Raw genomic sequence first — 14,572 nt, 5'->3', positions numbered from 1 at the left:
CACGTGGGCCCCCTCACTTATCTCTTCATACCACATCGTCACCTACCTCCAGAAAAAAATCACCATTGCTCTCTCTCTCTCTCGTGTTCTTGCTCTCAAATCTGCGGATTTCGATCTCTTTGCTCGAAGCTCCGTTTCTGAAACTATTTCGGGGGATTGTTGCTTGGTATGTGACTCCTCCGTTTGTCCAATTAGTTTTTGTTTTAGTGGTTTATATTTTGAATAATTAGCTACTCTTGGTGCTACTGTAGAGGAGCTTGCATGTTGAATTCTTAGAGTTATAAGTAGTTTGAATGCTTGCTATGGCCTCTAGGCATCCCTATGAGTAGTTGCTATGAATCTTGCAAAGTTTTGTTGAGAAAAATCTGTGGACTAAAATTTTCAGAATTTTGTTCATAGGAAAAAGATGAGTATCTTTAGGAAGTTTGCTTCCAAGAAGAACTCCAAGGGGGTTATTGGGGAGTCGTCTGACATTGATCTCCAAACCCGGAGATTGGCGGAAGTACGGCCGTGCGAATGGCCGCATACCCCGCTCATGGAAGGGGCCGGAATCCTTCAAGAGTTTGCATAGTATGCTGCTAATGCCGGCCTCACCGACTTCACCACAGCTGAATGCAAACAGTATCATCTCCTCACAAACTCCTTTGTGAAAAGTTTTAATTTTCTTCCTAGGAATAATCCTCCTGAGGTGCAGTTTAATCTATACGCTGAACCCCATCAGATACCGCTTACTGAGTTCTGTGAAATATGCTTGCTTCCTCCTGATGGTGGTTTGGTAGAGCCTAGGCCTACGAAGTTTGAAGGTTTTTCTCGTACTCTGACCGTGGGTGATGAGAGAGGGGTGTCGAGTATCACCGCCGCTGGCTTGCATTTTCCTGTTGTTCATTATTTTACTCTTTTCATTGCCAAATGCTTGCTTGCTAGAGAGAAGGTGGGTGCATTCAGTGCCCCGGACCTTGTTGTTTTACGTCGTGCGCTTGAAGGTGACAACACTTATAGCTTGGGAGCTATTGTGGCACATCGCCTTCACATTAATAAATCCAAGGGTAAAATACATGGAGGTATTTACTCGTTTGGTGGATCGCTTTAACGCTGAGATACACCGACATGATTATCCTTTGCCCAAGGTTTACCTAGATCGCGTGGCCATGGAACACCACCAGTTTATTGCTACTGATTATCCTCACATCCCTATTCCATATAACCTGGTTTTTAGTGTTAGAACTCGTGATATTATTCCATTGCCTGCACCTGCTTTGTTTGATACTATTGCCAGGGGTTGATACAGGATTATTCCTGCGGATATCATCGCCTACCGAAACAACCAGGCTGCAACAGAGGAGGAGCCTCAGCAGTGGGATCCACAGGTGCCCGCTCCTCAGTAGTTCGACATGGGACCCCATGGTTTCTTCGACTACTGACTGATTACCAAGTTAGGCCCAAAGCCTAAGCTTGGGGGAGTACATATTCCCACCGACATTACATTCATGTTCACACATTTCATTCCAGTTGTCGGTGTCCACACTTTTTCATTGTATTATCCATGTTAAATTTATTTTGTTGCTTTCTTCTTGTGTGTTTGAAAAACTTGAGAAAATACAAAAATATTTCCAACTTCTTTTTGATTTTCTTCCTAGAGTAGTTAGTTGTAGCACTAAAAAGAAAACCCCAAAAGATTTCCTTGTTCTTCTTTTGCTTGTTGGGAGATTTCCCGTGTAAATGGTTTTTCTCGTTTTTTTTGCTTTTCCATTTTATTTGCCTGTTCAAGAAAACCAAAAACACCAAAAATATTTCAGTGTGTTTCTCTGAATTTCTTTTCTTTTTATTTGAGTCTTACCGAGGAGAAGGCCACGATGAAAATGTTGAGTGGCTCTCATATGCATAATTGTTGATCTAACAAAGAGCCCATATTACCTTGTCTTCTCTTGTTAAATATAATGTTTGCAGATTTCAGCTTAGTCCACGGCACTCTTGCACTATTATTATTTTCACATCATTCGATCATGCAAGTGAAAGGCAATAATGATGATATTTGATGAACTGGCCGTGGCAGAGAGAAACGGGTATGAACTCGACTTGTTTTGTTCTTGTAAATATGTTTAACCTAGCATCCATGATTCAGCCCATTATGATTAAACATGTTTGCAATGGCAATTAGATATTATAGTTTCTCATGCCATGCATAAGTAGCTAGGGGTTGATAATGATTTATCTTGGATATCAACATTGCGTTAAAATGATTGTGATGTAGTATGATGATATGGTATCCTCCTCTAAATGTTCGAGTGGCTTGACTTGGCACATGTTCATGCATGTAGTTGAATCAAAACCAACATAGCCTCTATGATATTTATGTTCATGGCGTTCATATCCTACTCATGCTAGTGTCCAATGTTACGTATGCATAATGCACGTTCATGACCATTGTTGCTCTCTAGCTGGCCGCTTCTCAACCTATTTGCTAGCCTTCGCCTGTACTAAGTGGGAATTCTGCTTGTACATCAAAAACCTTGAACCCAAGATATTCCATATGAGTCCACCATACCTACCTATATGCGGTATTACCCTGTTGTCCTGAGTAAATTTGCATGTGCCATCTCTAAAAACTTCAAATAAGTATCCTTTTTGTGTGCTTGGAGCATTCATGGAACTACAGGAGGTAGTCGGTATCTTCCATGCTAAGTCCGTTATTCTTAGGATGAGTGTTTATTGACTCACCATCGCACGAGAAAAGGGCGGTAATAGGGATTCCCAGTCCTGAACTCAAATTGCAAATAATTAAACAAAAATCCCCTGGGAGTATTGTTGGTATGGACGACACCCGTTGTTTCGGACAAGCCATGGAGTGTGATTGTTGGTGGAGGGGGAGTAGACATTTACTTTTATCGCTTGGGAACCGCCACTAGCATGCTTAGCGTGGAAGATATTGATAACTGATGGCCGTAAAGTAAACAAGAAGGGTGCATTTCTCAAAATATCATTTACCTCTGTTTTAAAAACTTGAGCTCTGGCACCGCTGCAAATCACTGCTTCCCTCTGCGAAGGGACTATCTATTTACTTTTATGTTGTGTCATCACCTTCTAAAATAAGCGCCAGAACCTGAGAGCACTGCCGTCATGCTTATGCATTGTGTGTAGCTAATGTTGGGTGCATCATGACTGGATCTTTTCTACCATGAATTACAATGTTTAGTCGCTGCTTGAACTTTGGAGGTGCTCTGCATTTATGTTTTGCGGTCTCGGAAAGGGCTAGCAAGATACCACTATTGTCATGTTATATCATGGTTGTTTTGATAACGTGTTGTTGTTTGAGATATCTTATTATTGCTCGCTAGCTGATATGTCATTGATATGGGTTAATATAATTTTTAAGAGTTATTGTCGGCATGGTTAGTTATAATGTTGGCTGAAAACCTGGGTGCTGTTTAAGCTTATTTATGCAAACAAGAGCAAAAGAGTTCGTAAAAGTTTTTCTTTTTCACTTTTAGTTTATCAACTGAATTGCTTGAGGACAAGCTAAGGTTTAAGCTTGGGGAGTTGATACGTCTCCAACGTATCTACTTTTCCTAACGCTTTTCCTCTTGTTTTGGACTCTAATTTGCATGATTTGAATGAAACTAACCCCGGACTGACGTTGTTTTCAGCAGAACTACCATGGTGTTTTTTTTGTGCAGAAATAAAAGTTCTCGGAATGGAACGAAACTTTGCGAGGATTTTTTATGCAATATATGCGAATTTCTGGAGCCAAGAACCACCGGAGGGGGGCACCTGGGTGGGCGCAACCCACCAGGGCGCGCCCCCTCCAGGCACGCCCAGGTGGGTTGTCCCCACCTGGTGGCCCCACAGACCCTGAAACCGATGCTATAAAATCATATTTTTTCCAGAAAAAAATCAGGGAGAAAGAATTATCGCGTTTCACGAGATGGAGCCGCCGTCACCTCCTATTCTTCATCTGGAGGCCAGATCTGGAGTCCGTTTGGGGCTTCGGAGAGGGGGATCTTCGATCTTCGTCATCACCAACCCTTCTCCATCGCCAATTCCATGATGCTCCCCATAGGGAGTGAGTAATTCCTTCATAGGCTCGCTGGTCGGTGAGGAGTTGGATGAGATTCATAATGTAATCTAGTTAGTTTTGTTAGGGCCTGATCCCTAGTATCCACTATGTTCTGAGATTGATGTTGCTATGACTTTGCCATGCTTATGCGTGTCACTTTGGGCCCGGGTGCCATGATTTCAGATCTGAACCGTTTATGTTATCACCATTATATCCATGTTCTAGATCCGATCTTGCAAGTTATAGTCACCTACTATGTGTTATGATCCGGCAACCCCGGAGTGACAATAGTCAGGACCACTCCCGGTGATGACCGTAGTTTGAGGAGTTCATGTATTCACCGTGTGTTAATGCTTTGTTCCGGTTCTCTATTAAAAGGAGGCCTTAATATCCCTTAGTTTCCAATTGGACCCGCTGCCACGGGAGGGTAGGACAAAAGATGTCATGCAATTCTTTCCATAAGCACATATGACTATTTACGGAATACATGCCTACATTATATTTATGAACTAGAGCTAGTGCCATATCAACCTAGGTTATGACTGTCACATGATGAATATCATCCAACAAATTACTGATCCAATGCCTACAAATTTATCTTATATTGTTCTTGCTAAGTTACTACTGCTATCGTTATTATTGCACTTTTTACAAAACTACTGCTATCACTGTTACCGTCACCATTGCTGTCGCTACTATTATCAAAACTATCATATTACTTTGCTACTGATCACTTCGCTGCAGATTATTAATCTCCAGGTGTGGTTGAATTGACAACTCAGCTGCTAATGCTTGCAAATATTCTTTGGCTCCCCTTGTGTGGAATCTATAAATTTGGGTTGAATACTCTACCCCTCGAAAACTGTTGCCATCCCATATACTTGTGGGTTATCACACCCCTACCTGGCGCGCCAAATGTCAGAATCGGGCCTCCGGGTATCCAAGAGGTTCGAACTTTAGGGTGCGCTTGTTGCTCTCGCCCTACTCTGCCTCTCAACCTCACAACGACGTCCGGCGAGAACGAACTAGAGAAGAAGAATAGTAGACACGGCAGTTTACCCAGGTTTGGGCCACCTTGCGGTGTAAAACCCTACTCCTGCTTTGTGGTTGGATTACTCTCGTGAGGGGGAATATGAGTACAAGGGTTGTGGGGAAGATTTAGTCGATTCGGGGGGCCAAGTCCACTCCTACGGTGGCACCCTGCCCTCTTTCATATAAGCCTTGGTCCTCTTCCTATGAAAACACATGGCGGGAAGGGTTTCCACAATGGACAGTTTGAAGGGGGACAGGGGCGCAACTTATCCTCACTAAAGGCGGTCTTCGCCTGCAAAGCCATCGCCCATGACCCGCTGGAGGGCTCGGTGACGACTGATTGCTTGTACCTGCGTTGGTAATTCCCCGAAGAGGAGAGGATGATGCAGCACAGCAAAGGTAAGTATTTTTCTCGGTTATGCAACCAAGGTTATCAATCCAGTAGGATAACCAAGCAACACTATGTAAACAACACCTGCACACAAACCACAAAAACTTGCAACCCAACGCGTAAGAGGGGTTGTCAATCCCTCCTCGGTATTGAGATAGATTAAATTGTATGAGATTTGATAAATAGATCTAATTAAAACACAAAATAAAATAAATAAAGAAAAAGTGCAGCAAGGTGCTTTTGGTTTTAATATGATAGTAAATAGACCCGGGGGCCGTAGATTTCACTAGAGGCTTCTCTCGAGAAAATAACATACGATGGGTAGACAAATTACTGTTGGGAAATTGACTAGAAAAGCAAATAATTAGGATGATATCCAAGGCAATGATCATGTATATAGGCATCACGTCCAAGATTAGTAGACCGACTCCTGCCTCCATCTACTACTATTACTCCACACATCAACCGCTAACCAGAATGCATCTAGTGTATTAAGTTCATGGAAAAACGAAGTAATGCAATAAGAGCGATGACATGATGTAGATAGGATATTCATGTAGGAATAGACCCCATATTGTTATCCTTAATAGCAATGATACATGTGTGTCATGTTTCTTTCTGTCACTGAGATTGAACACTGCAAGATCGAACCCATCACAAAGCACCTCTTCCCATTGCAAGAAAAATCAATCTAGTTGGCCAAACCAAACCAAAGTTTCAGAGAAGAAATACGAGGCTATAAAGATCATGCATAAAAGAGTTCAATAAAGACTCAAATAATATTCATGGATACACCTAATCATAAACTCACAATTCATCGGATCCCAACAAACACACCGCAAAAAGTCATTACATCAAATAGATCTCCAAGAACATCGAGGAGAACATTGTATTGAAGATTCATCATGCTCATATGATTCGCGTTCGTTACTTTGATAATTTGATATGTGGGTGGACCGGTGCTAGGGTGTTGCCCTTCCTTGGACAAGCCTCCCACTTATTTTTAAACCCTCTCGCAAGCATCCGCAACTACGAAAGAAGTATTAAGGTAAACCTAACCATAGCATGAAACATATGGATCCAAATCAACCCCTTACGAAGCAACGCATAATCTAGGGTTTAAGCTTCTGTTACTCTAGCAACCCATCATCTACTTATTACTTCCCAATGCCTTCCCCTAGGCCCAAATAATGGTGAAGTGTCATGTAGTCGACGTTCACATAACACCACTAGAGGAAAGACAACATACATCTCATCAAAATATCGAGCGAATACCAAATTCACATGATTACTTATAACAAGACTTCTCCCATGTCCTCAGGAACAAACGTAACTACTCACAAAACTTATTAATGATCAAGATCAGAGGAGTATTAATTATCATTAAGGATCTAAAAATATAATCTTCCACCGGATAAACCAACTAGCATCAAGTACAAGGAGTAATCAACACTGCTAGCAACCCACAGGTACCAATCTGAGATTTTGGGACCAAGATTGAATACAAGAGATGAACTTGGGTTTGAGAGGAGATGGTGTTGGTGAATATGTCGATGGAGATTGACCCCCTCTCGATGAGAGGATCGATGGTGATGACGATGGTGACGATTTCCCCCTCCCGGAGGGATGTTTCCCCGGCAGAACTGCTCCACCGGAGCCCTAGATTGGTTCTGCCCAGGTTCCGCCTCGAGACGGCAGCGCTTCGACCCGAAAGCTTCCTTCTAATTTTTTCCAGGTCAGGACACACCATATAGCCAAAGATGGGCACCGTATGCCTGCCAGGGGGCCCACAAGGTCGGTGGCGCGCCCACGGGGGTAGGGCGCGCTCTCCACCCTTGTGGATGGCTAGTGGCCCCCCTCTGGTACTTTCTTCGCCCAATATTTTTTATATATTCTAAAAAATGCTCCGTGAAGTTGCAGGACTTTTGTAGTTGTGCAGAATAGGCCTCTAATATTTGCTCCTTTTCCAGTCCAGAATTCCAGCTGCCGACATTCTCCCTCTTCATGTAAACCTTATAAAATAAGAGAGAATAGGCATAAGTATTGTGATATAATGTGTAATAACAGCCCATAATGCAATAATTATCAATATAAAAGCATGATGAAAAATGGACGTATCAACTCCCCCAAGCTTAGACCTCGCTTGTCCTCAAGTGAAAGCCGATATCGATAAATATGTCCACATGTTTAGAGGTAGAGGTGTCGATAAAATAAAATACGGACATGAGGGCATCATGATTATCTTCAGAACAACAACATATAATGCCATTTAATTTCTTATGCTAAAGTAACAATTCATTCACAAGGTAAAGTATGAATCAGAAAATTATTTTGAAAACTAACAAATTATGATCTCAGTCATTGAAGCAATTGCAATTTATCATAGCATCGGAAAGAGTCAATTCTAGAGCTTTTCAGCAAGTCCACATACTCAACTATCATATAATCTTTCACAATTGCTAACACTCACGCGATACTTATGGGTTCAAAGTTTCAATTGGACACAGAGAAAGATTGGGGCTTATAGTTTCGCCACCCTACCTTTTACCTCAAGGGTAATGTCAACAATAATACTTTATGAAAACCTACATCCGAGTGGGTATATATATCCGGATCTCTCCAACACACAGAGCTTGCCAAAGGAAAAATTATAAAAAGGAAAGGTGATGATCACCATGACTCTTGTATAAGGGTAGAAGATAAATGTAAAAGATAGGCCCTTCACAGAGGGAAGCATAGGTTGTCATGCACTTTTATGGTTGGATGTACAAAATCTTAGTGCAATAGAACGCCACTTTATATTGCCGCTTGTGATAAGGACCTTTATTATGTAGTCCTCGCTTTTATTTCTTCCATATCACAAGTTCGTATAAAGCTTATTTTCTTCACACTAATAGATCATACATATTTAGAGAGAAATTTTTATTGCTTGCACCGATGACAACTTACTTGAAGGATCTTACTCAATCCATAGGTAGGTATGGTGGACTCTCATGGCAAAACTGGGTTTAGGGATGTTTGGAAGCACAAGTAGTATCTCTAGTTGGTGCAAATAATTTGGCTAGCATGAGAGGGAAAGTCAAGCTCAACATGTTGGATGATCCAAAACAATATAACATCTATTCGGATATAAGAAAACATAACCCATTATGTTGTTTTCCTTGTCCAACATCAACTTATTATCATGTCATATTTTAATGAGTGCTCACAATTACAAAAGATGTCCAAGATAGTATATTTATATGTGAAGCGCCTCTCTTTCTTTATTACTTCCTATTAATTGCAACAATGACCAAAACTATGTTTGTCAACTCTTAACAACTTTTATTCAACATACTCTTTATATGCGAGGTCATTACTTTCCATAAGATCAATATATGATCTTTTTATTACTTTTTATTCTTTCTTTTATTTAATTCCCTCAAGATCATAGCAAGAAAGCAAAGCCCTTAACTCAAAACTACTCTTTATTATATATCTCACGGACTCGATTACATAGAGTGAACATAAAGCAAAACTCAAGGCTAGATCATACTAAAACTTTATTCTACTAGATCAAGATATAACCAAAAGGATCAAACTAAGAAAAGCGGTAAAGATAAACGTGTGATGGTGATACGATACCGGGGCACTCCCCCAAGCTTGGCAGTTGCCAAGGGGAGTGCCCATACCCATGTATTTAGATCTCTTTCTTCGGAGGTGGTGATGATGGAGTTGTCGATGAAGTAGGCTTGTCATCCATCTTCCAAGGCATAGGCTCACCATCATAGAAAGATGAACGAGTCTCCGGGATCCTCAAATCTGCAGCCAAACTCATCCTCTTAAATCTGTATTCATGCTCACAGTTTTGGTTTTGCAGGTCATAGATCTGGGCTTGGAGGTGCTCGATTTTCTCGTGAAGCTTGAAGATGGCCTCCCCAATGTTCTTGGCATCCAGCTTGTGATCATTGGTGAACTCCGCAATCATCATGTGATTAGCGTTGAGTCCACGTTCCACCATCCCTTGGCACTTGAAAACTTGCTGCTCCATTGCTTCGAGTCTTGTATCCACGCTTCCAGTCTTCTTCAGCCCCTCAACATCGCGGATGTGCAGCACCCCCTCGCGCATTTTAATGGTTTGAGGGTGTTGCAGCACCTCCGCGGGGTAAGGGTTGATGACCTTCTAAAAAAACTTGTCCTTAGGGGCACTTGGAGGCGTCATGGTGATCTAGATCTGTCAGAAAACAGCTCAAAACACAAACAGGAGATATTGCCGTGGTACGGTGGTCAAAACCTTCGGTAGATTATATAATGAATTTTTACCGACCAAAAGAAGTATCGTGCAAGAAAACGGAGTCCGGAGGGCACACGAGGTGGCCACAAGGACGGGGGGCGCGCCTAGGGGGTAGGGCACGCCCTCGACCCTTGTGGTGGCCTCGTGTGTCTTTTGGATTACTTTTAATTTTTCTAATTTTTTAAATATTCCAAAACGGAGAAAATTTATCATTGGAAATGTTTTGGAGTCGGTTTACTTACCGTACCACATACCTCTTCCTTTTTGGAATCTGAAACGTTCTGGAAAGTATCCCTTATGTACTCTTCCGGGGTTACGGTATCAATTATATTGGTCTCAACATTTATGGGAGTACCTGAGATATAATGTTTGAGTCTTTGACCTCTTACCACCTTCATATTTTTGCCTTCGACATTGTTAATTTTTATGGCACCGGAACGATAGACCTCCTTGATGATGTAAGGGCCTTCCCATTTAGAAAGAAGCTTTCCTGCAAAATATTTAAATGAGAGTTGTGTAGCAAAACATGATCACCTACATTAAACTCACGCTTTTGTATCCTTTTATCATGCCATCTTTTAACTTTTTATTTAAACAACTTAGCATTCTCATAGGCTTGGGTTCTCCATTCATCAAGTGAGCTAATGTCAAATAGCCTCTTCTCATTGGTAAGTTTGAAGTCATAATTGAGCTCTTTAATAGCCCCATATGCCTTATGTTCTAGCTCAAGAGGTAAGTGACATGCTTTTCCATAAACCATTTTATACGGGGACATACCCATAGGATTCTTATAAGAGGTTCTACAAGCCCATAATGCATCATCAAGTTTCTTAGACCAGTTATTTCTAGATCTATTAACAGTCTTTTGCAAAATTAATTTAATCTCTATATTTCTCAATACTACTTGACCACTAGACTGAGGGTGATAAGGAGATGCAATTCTATGATTAACATCATACTTAGCAAGCATTTTACGAAAGGCACCATGAATAAAATGTGAACCACCATCAGTCATTAAATATCTAGGGACTCCAAACCTTGGAAAAACAACTTCTTTAAGCATCTTAATAGAAGTGTTATGATTAGCACTACTGGTTGGAATAGCTTCTACCCACTTAGTAATGTAATCAACAGCAACTAAAATATGTGCATACCCATTAGAGGAAGGAAAAGGTCCCATATAATCAACGCCCCAAACATGAAATGGTTCAATAACAAGTGAATAGTTCATAGGCATTTCCTGATGTCTACTAATATTACCAATTCTCTGGCATTGATCACAAGACAAGACAAACTTACGAGCATCTTTAAAGAGAGTGGGCCAATAGAAAACGGATTGCAATACCTTATGTGCAGTTCTATCTCCAGCGTGGTGTCCTCCGTAAGACTCGGAGTGGCACTTGCGTAGGATCTGTTCCTATTCATGCTCAGGTACACAACGCCTAATAACACCATCTACTCCTTCTTTATAAAGGTGTGGGTCATCCCAAAAGTAATGTCTTAAATCATAGAAAAACTTTTTCTTTTGCTGGTATGTGAAACTAGGTGGTATAAATTTAGCAACAATGTAATTAGCATAATCAACATACCATGGAGTATTATGAGAGGCATTTATGACATTTATTGTTCATCAGGAAAGCTATCATCAATAGGCAGTGGGTCATCAAGAACATTCTCTAACCTAGACAAGTTGTCTGCAACGGGGTTCTCAGCTCCCTTTCTATCGATAATATGCAAATCAAATTCTTGTAGCAAGAGAACCCATCTAATAAGTCTAGGTTTAACATCTTTCTTTTCCATAAGATATTTAATAGCAGCATGATCAGTGTGAATAGTTACTTTGGAATCAACAATATAAGGTCTGAACTTATCACATGCAAATACAACTGCTAAAAATTCTTTTTTAGTGGTAGCATAATTTCTCTGGGAACTGTCTAGAGTTTTACTAGCATATTGGATAACATTTAATTTCTTATCAACTCTTTGTCCTAGAACAGCACCAACAGCATAATCACTAGCATCACACATAATTTCAAAGGGTAAATTCCAATCAGGTAGCTGAACAATAGGTGCCGAAATCAAGGCTTTCTTAAGTATTTCAAATGCTTCTACACAATCATCATAAAAAACAAAATGAACATCTTTTTGTAAGATATTAGTGAGAGGCCAAGAAATCTTAGAGAAATCTTTAATAAACCTCCTATAGAAACCAACATGACCAAGGAAACTTCTTATACCTTTGATATCTTTAGGACACGACATCTTTTCAATAGCATCTACTTTAGCTTTATCAACTTCAATACCTCTTTCAGAAATTTTATGTCCCAATACAATACCTTCATTAACCATAAAGTGGCACTTCTCCCAATTCAAGACAGGATTAGTTTCTTCGCATCTCTGCAAAACTCGGTCAAGGTTGCTTAAGCAATCATCAAAAGAAGTTCCATAAACGGAGAAATCGTCCATGAAAACCTCAACAATCTTTTCAAAGAAGTCAGAGAGTATAGCAGTCATACATCTTTGAAAGGTAGCAGGTGCATTACATAAACCAAAAGGCATATGTCTATAAGCAAAGGTACCGAAAGGACAAGTAAAAGTGGTTTTCTCTTGATCCTCTTTTGACACAGGTGTCGCGGGATATCCGCGGCCACCTATGGGACCAGGCGGCCCCTTGCTGGTTTGGCGGGGGACGTCGCATTGCACAAAGAGCAGACGAGCGCGACAGCATGGCAGATAGCACACAAGAGTTTTACCCAGGTTCGGGCCGCCGCGAGGCGTAAAACCCTACTCCTGCTTTGGTGGATTGATGGTTGATACGTCTCCAACGTATCCATAATATTTGATTGTTCCATGCTGTTTTATTATCAATCTTGGATGTTTTATAATCATTTTATAGTCATTTTACATCATTTTTTGGTACTAACCTATTGACATAGTGCCAAGTGCCAGTTGCTGTTTTTTCCATGTTTTTTACATCACAGGAAATCAATATCAAACGGAGTCCAAATGCCACAAAACTCCACGATGAATTTTTATGGGCCAGAAGGAAGGCAATGGGCCCTGGTTGCACCTGGGGGGTGTCCCGAGGGGGGCACAACCCACAGGGCGCGCCAGGAGGCCCAGGCGCGCCCTGGTGGGTTGTGCCCACCTCGGGTGCCCCCCCGGACCGCCTCTTTGCTCTGTAAATACCACAATATTCCAGAAACCCTAGAACAAGCGTCGAAATATTCATCCAGCCGCCGCAGAGTCCAGAACCACCAGATCAAATCTGGACACCATCATGGAGGGGTTCACCACTTCCATTGGTGCCTCTCCGATGATGCGTGAGTAGTTCTTTGTAGACCTTCGGGTCCGTAGTTAGTAGCTAGATGGCTTTCTCTCTCTCTCTCGCTGGATTCTCAATACAATGGTCTCTTGGAGATCCATATGATGTAACTCTTTTGCGGTGTGTTTGTTGGGATCTGATGAACTTTGAGTTTATGATCAGTCATATCTTTTTATATCCATGAAAGTTATTTGAGTTTCCTTGATCTCTTATATGCATGGTCTCTTATAGCCTCGTATTTCTTCTCCAATATTTGGGTTTTGTTTGGCCAACTTGATCTATTTATCTTGCAATGGGAAGAGGTGCCCGGTAGTGGGTTCGATCTTACGGTGCTCGATCTCGGTGACAGAAGGGGAAACGACATGTATGTATCGTTGCTACTAAGGATAAAAAGACAGGATTTATATCTACCGCCATATAGATAAACGGATCCTGTCTACATCATGTCATCGTTCTTATTGCATTACTCCATTTTCCCATGAACTTAATACACTAGATGCATGCTGGATAGCGGTTGATGTGTGGAGTAATAATAGTAGATGTAGGCAGGAGTCGGTCGACTAATCTTGGACGTGATGCCTATGTAATGATCAGTGCCTGGATATCGTCATAATTATTTGAAGTTCTATCAATTGCCCAACAGTAATTTGTTTACCCACCGTTTGCTATTTTCTCGAGAGAAGCCACTAGTGAAACCTACGGCCCCCGGGTCTTTCCTCTCATATATTTGCCTTGCGATCTACTTTTCCTTTGCATTTTTATTCAGATCTATTAAACAAAAAATACAAAAATACCTTGCTGTGTTTTATCTTTATTTATTTTATTTGGCATTCGATCTATCAATCTATTACAATTTATCTCACGTCCGCTTTCCTATCTTGAGACGCCGTACCCCGGAAGGGATTGACAACCCCTTTAACTCGTTGGGTTGCGAGGTGTTGTTATTTGTGTGCAGGTGCTGTTTACGTTGTGTTGCTTGGTTCTTCTGCTGGTTCGATACCTTGGTTTCATAACTAAGGAAAATACTCTACCGTCGCTGTGCTACATCATCCCTCCCTCTCCGGGGAAATACCGACATAGTTCCAGCTGCCATCAATGGTGGAAATGAGCCTGGTGGTGCGTGGTACACTTGCCCGGCAAGGCCTGCCTCAAGGGCTACGGTGACCACAAGCGTATGGTGGCTTGGGTTTGTCAAGTTTCCAACCCTCTAACCCCCTCCTACGATTGCCATGGGCCTCCTTTTATAGATTAAGGGGTCACCACAGTGGCAAAACAGTCATTACCCACTGACATGATAGAAAACAGTGCTATCATACCTAACTCTGCGGGCTGGCAGGGTGCATTAAATGCACCGCTCAGTGTCACATCACTAGCTGCCTGGCAAGGCCTATCGGGCTTCTCTCGCCAGCTCCGCACCTGTTCTCTTGACACGTCGCTGGACGGGTGTCACCTGTGGGTTTCTTCTGTAGGAGATGGCCGCCATGTGGTAAATGTTGC

This window comes from Triticum aestivum, chromosome 6D (genome assembly GCF_018294505.1).
Source record: "Triticum aestivum cultivar Chinese Spring chromosome 6D, IWGSC CS RefSeq v2.1, whole genome shotgun sequence".
NCBI lineage: Eukaryota > Viridiplantae > Streptophyta > Magnoliopsida > Poales > Poaceae > Triticum > Triticum aestivum.
The sequence above is the reverse complement of the archived record's forward strand: the minus strand, read 5'-3'. Positions refer to the sequence as shown.